Below are 6,216 nucleotides of genomic sequence, written 5' to 3' on the forward strand. Positions count from 1 at the left end.
AACCCGATGACAAACTCAGTTTAGGAAAAATTGAGGCCTGTGTAAGAGATATTAAATGCTGGATGTCTCTAAACTTCCTACAATTAAATGAGGACAAAACAGAAGTTCTCCTTGTGGGCCCTAAGGCCGCAAGACAGAAAATTCCAACTTTAATGCTTAATCTTGCAGACTATCCCATTACACCTGGTACAGTAGCCAAAAACCTAGGCGTCATACTCGACTCCGACCTATCATTTGATAAATATATAGATAATACTACTAGGATAGCTTTTCTACATCTCCGTAACATTGCCAAATTAAGAAATGCATTATCACAGGATGATGCAGAAAAATTGGTGCACGCCTTTGTTGGCTCTAGACTAGATTACTGCAATTCACTACTGTCAGGATGTTCAAATAGGAATCTAAATAAACTTCAAATAGTTCAAAATGCCGCAGCTAGAGTTCTGACCAGAACTAGAAAATTTCAGCATATTAGACCAGTCCTATCAGCCCTGCATTGGCTCCTAGTTAAATTTCGTATTGATTTTAAAATTCTATTATTGTCAGGGCTGTACCCGGTGCTGCTCCTCCTGTCGCCACAGGAGGGGACTCACGAGCCAACACTCGTTCGCGGACCAGCGCTTGCGCTCAGACCAGCGTTGGTTCACGAACACGTTCACGCACACACAATCAGCAATGATGACCTGCAGCTGTTCGCCTTCCTACTTAAGGAGGACGACTGCAGAGTCTCATTGCTAAGTTGTTTGTTGCCGTCTCCACGCGCTTTCAGCCAGCCTCTCCTTGTGTTTCATGTTTCCTCGTTGTACTCACCTTGTTCGCTGTTTTCTGTCATTTTCCGAGTTCGCTCACCTCGTCGCCACTTCTGGCCATTCTCAAGTTTTCCAGCCCTATTATTTCTCTATCCCGTTTTGTTTGTATTTTGAGAAGGGTTTTTCGTTTGCTCCCCGTTGTGGATTGAGAGCCAGCTACTTCTCCTGGCGTTTCTTTTGTTTTGATTTTCTCGCGTCGAGCATTCCGCGATCTTTTGGTTTCTCTTTCTGTTTCGAAGTTCCCATCCGTTCGTCCCTTTCACGGTGGGTTTTTGTTTGGTGCTTTTCCCGCATTCCTTTTGGCGGAGGTTTCAGTTCGCTGTTTATTTTGTGATCAGCATTTGGGTCTTCCTTATTCAAAAATATACGCGTTGTGTGCGGGTTCGCATACCAACGCGTAACAGAACAACTCAGCCTTAACTATGGACCCAGCTATATCACAGGAGATAGCGAACCTGAAAACTGCCGTTTCACTACAAGGGCAGAGGTTGGGTAGTCACGAACATACACTCCAACAAATATTAGCCCAATTGCAAAACCTAACCGCTGTCATGCAGGCCACCACACAAACAGCACAACATCCTGTCAGCCCAAGCAGCTCTAGTGAGACTGTTGCTGCCGTGACACGGTTAGAGCCTGCCCTGCCCGCTCCTAGACATTACACTGGGGACCCTGAGGAATGTAGGGGCTTTTTGCTTCAGTGCTCACTTGTTTTTGAGCAACAACCGTCGCGCTTCCCTACTGACAAATCCAAAGTAGCTTATGTCCTCGCTCTCCTCTCAGGCAAGGCGCTAGCCTGGGCGACACCCGTATGGGAGAACCAGCCTGATCTGTGCGCGTCTTATGAACAGTTTTCCCAGGCCATGCGGGAAGCATTTTATCACCCTGGCGCTGGAGGCGTAGTGGGCGTCCGGTTACTGCGTATACGCCAAGGCACGCGTTCCGTATCTGACTACTCTTTGGAGTTCAGGACGCTGGCCGCCGAGAGTGGGTGGGGTGCTACAGCATTGTTAGCCTCATATCAGGAAGGGCTGAATGACGATTTGAAGGACGAATTAGCCGTTCGTGACCCCCCTGACACTCTAGACTCCTGCATAACACTGACCGTCCGGCTTGATAACAGGCTACGCGAATGGAAACTGCGGCGTCGGTCTCAGACCACGGACCCCTCATATGCCATCAAATCCAGCTTGGTTCATGAGGAGGAAGTGATCAGAGAGGATAGACAAGACCAGCCCATGCAGTTGGGTCATACCCGCCTGACACAACAAGAGAGACAGTCACGCATGCTAGGGGGTCGCTGCCTGTATTGTGGGAAAGAGGGGCACAAACGAGCTGATTGCCCTGGCTTACAGGGAAAAGAGCAGGCTCGCCGGTAGAAGGGAGGCCTCCGGTGGGCCATTCAGGTTCTCCCCATTTGTGTGGTCTCACGCTCCACGTGGCGTTGTCATGGCGAGGAGCTGACGAACACCGGTTGCTCGCGTTCGTCGACTCGGGTGCTGCAGGGAACTTTATAGATGCCGCTCTGGTTGAAGACCTTCAGATACCTCTGGTTCATTTAGGGACGCCCCTCATGGTGGCTGCGGTTGATGGACGTTCGCTTGTCTCAGGGGAGGTTGCCAAACAAACCATCCCGTTAGACATGAAAATAGGGGGGCATGCCGAACGTATCACCCTATACGTCATTAGCGCCCCTAAAACTCGACTGATACTCGGCCTCCACTGGTTATAACGTCACAACCCGGAGGTTGACTGGCTCAACCTGTCAGTCAGACAGTGGGGGTCGGTGTGCAAGAGTACCTGTTTAAGCCCAAAAAACATTCCGCAGCCACACAAAGCCACCCGAGCTCCTTAATCTCAGTCAAGTTCCTGTTGAATACCATGACCTCCGGGATGTGTTTAGTAAACGGCAGGCAGGGTTTTTACCGCCCCACCGGTCATATGATATAGCTATCGACCTGCTGCCCGGAACCAGTCCCCCCCGTGGCCGGATTTTCTCCCTCGCTGTACCCGAGCGGAGGGCAATGGAGGCCTACATTAAGGAGTCCCTGGCTGCAGGACTCATTCGGCCGTCTACTTCCCCTGCTGGCGCAGGGTTTTTCTTCGTCTGGAAGAAAGATGGGGGCCTAAGGCCCTGTATAGATTACAGGGGCCTGAATAAAATAACAGTAAAAGACCGTCATCCTTTGCCTCTAATGGCTGCTGCATTTGAGGCTCTACAGCAGGCGACTATATTCACCAAGTTAGACCTGCGTAGTGCCTACAACTTGGTCCGAGTACGGGAAGGCGACGAATGGAAAACCGCCTTCATCACACCATCAGGGCATTACAAATACCTTGTGATGCCATTTGGCCTCATGAACGCCCCGGCGGTTTTCCAGAGGTTTATAAATGAAGTACTGCGCGAAGCGCTAGATCGTTATGCGTTTGTCTATCTAGATGACATCCTGATTTATAGCCGGTCTCGCCTGGAACACACTAAACACGTGCGTCGGATCCTCCAACTGCTGTTGGAGAACCATTTATATGTTAAGTTGGAGAAGTCTGTTTTCCATGCAGAAGAAGTGTCATTTTTGGGGTTCAGGGTAGCCCACACTGTAAAAAAAAAAAGTGTAAAAAAACGGTAATTTTCTGGAAATGGGGGCGCCAGAAAATTACTGTAAAAAAACAGATAAGTACTGTAAATTTAAAAACATACATAAACTGTAAAAAAACGGCAATTTTCTGGCGCCCCCGTTTCCAGAAAATTACCGTTTTTTTACAGTTTATGTAAAAAAACAGATAAGTACTGTAAATTTAAAAACATACATAAACTGTAAAAAAACGGTGATTATAACACTTAACATGCAACACTGTCATTTTAAAGGAAATATTCCTAAAATTGAATGTGGTCTTTACTCTAGTTCACATTCAATTATAACAATATTGCAGTGTGGTGTAGGAAGGAGAGGTAGCAAACAGATCCACCGCAGCACAAGGCTTTTTAAATTCAAACTGCCTCAACAACATAATCACACCAGACCCCACGATCACGCAGAAGAGACTTAATTTAGACACAAAACATGAGAGAACGGCAATAACACGACAACACTACACAAACATGGCATAGAATAATTCACACAGTACAACTACATAAATTGATGAAGGGGGACTTAAACCAAGTAATGCACATAATCAAGTACACAATTAATCAACACATGCATAGACATCACATTAACAGATAACGATACCGGAGTCGCAGAGACTCATGGGAAGTAGCGCCGTTGTCACGTAGGGCAACGCCCCCTCTCGTGGCTGCCACTCTGGGTTCCCTCGTGTCTGTGTTCCGTGCCTGTTTACCCTGCCCCGCTCGTTGTCTCTGAGATTCCCTGATTGTCCGCCACGCCCCTGTCATAATCGTCCCCACCTGTTCCTAGTTTAGTTCAGTGTTCATATAGTCCCTGCATTTCCCCAGTCTGGTTGTCGGTTGTTTTGGATGTCTGACCGTTTATGTGTTTCTCAGTTTCGTGTTGCCCTGCTGTCGTTTGTTGCTTTCCGTGTCGTTATGCCCCTGTACCTGTCCAACCTTGATGGCTCTCCTGTTATGACCCCTGCCTGCCACTACGATGACGATTGTGGAATGCCCTGCAATAAATCTCGCTCTTCTCAGCGATTGTGTCCGTCTCCTCGCTCCGTGGCGCGAGCCACGTTACAGCCGTCCCCCATTGGACCGACGCTTCAATATAAAAATATATATAACATTAATAGTTAAAATGAGCCATAAACTCCGAACCGTCAGAACACACATTTCAACGCTACGGTTATAGTTAAACTATGATCGGACAGGAATGCCAGACACATGTTCTAGCACTATATGAACCGATAAGAATATATTACGCGTTAACTAAATAAGTTACATGCACTGAAAGCTGACGTTGCAAATACTCATTTGAAGAAACACTGATTTCAAAACTCATGCATTTGGGCTGCAGCGGGGTGATAACGAAAGGTTCTTCAAACAATATGCACAACCAGAACAACTCTTCATGCACACTGTGCAGTGGTCCGATTCAAACAGGCCCCACCCCTACCAATCATAAACTTAACATATTCAGTTATCTTTACTTAACATGATCATTGCAATGCCTATTTCAGCTCAATAATGATAACAACTAGTTTTATTTAGTAATGGCAATATTTTTTATGAAACATAAAATAATAATTAATGATTACTAAAATAATTTATTAAAACCTAATCCGGGTTTACAGTGTAGATACAGTGATACAGATACAGTGCATATTTAATAGTGGATTGAAAATGAGATGGATCTGGAACGCCTTAACTCTTTATGTATGTTATAAATATAAAAATAAATCACAGTCAAGAACATTTTACTTTTTACTCACTTTTATAACATGAAAATCACATATTTAACATGTCAAAACTTAAATTAAAACATGCATCAATGTTGTCTTGTAATATTTCCTTGAAATTAATTCCAGAAGATTCTATTACTTTGTCTCATTAAGATTAATCAATATTACTTTCTTTTTACAGTTTGTTTAGTTAAAATTATTATCTAAGAATTGTTAAAAAACAGATTTATAATGTATTTAATTTATACAGATTTTTCTTGTTAAATCACATGACATTTTTAAATAAACAGTTTGTTCTGGTAATTGTAATACACTTTCCCTGTCATTTTAAAATACAGGAAAAAACTGTAAAATTTATTGGGAAAAACCTGTAAAAAAACTGTTTTTTTTTACAGTGCAGAATAGGTTGGCCATGGACCCTGCCAAAACCCAGGCAGTGGCTCAATGGCCTAACCCCACATCACTGCGTCAGGTCCAACGTTTCTTGGGGTTCGCTAATTTCTACAGACGCTTCATAAAGAATTACAGTTCGGTAGCCGGGCCACTCATTGCACTGACTAAACGGTCAAGTGGTCCATTCAACTGGTCTCCCGAAGCCCAGACCGCCTTCGACACTCTCAAAGCGCTTTTTGTCTCTGCTCCCGTTCTCAGTATACCTGACCCCGATCTCCCGTTCTTGGTGGAGGTTGATGCCTCCGATGAGGGAGTCGGGGCGGTGTTGTCTCAGAGGACCGGAACTCCGCCCAAACTCCATCCCTGTGCCTACTATTCCCACCGGCTAACGCCCGCCGAACTAAACTATGACATAGGGGATAAGGAGCTTTTGGCCGTAAAGATGGCCTTAGAGGAATGGCGGCACTGGTTGGAGGGGGCCAAACATCCTTTTCTGGTTTGGACCGACCACAAAAACCTGAACCCCAGACAGGCCAGGTGGTCCCTGTTCTTTGGCCGGTTTGACTTCACCCTCTCCTACCGGCCCGGGTCTAAAAACATCAAACCTGACGCCCTGTCCCGCCAATGGGAGCCACAGGTGGATCAGGTAGCCCCT

This window comes from Brachyhypopomus gauderio, unplaced genomic scaffold (assembly GCF_052324685.1).
Source record: "Brachyhypopomus gauderio isolate BG-103 unplaced genomic scaffold, BGAUD_0.2 sc80, whole genome shotgun sequence".
Taxonomy (NCBI): domain Eukaryota; kingdom Metazoa; phylum Chordata; class Actinopteri; order Gymnotiformes; family Hypopomidae; genus Brachyhypopomus; species Brachyhypopomus gauderio.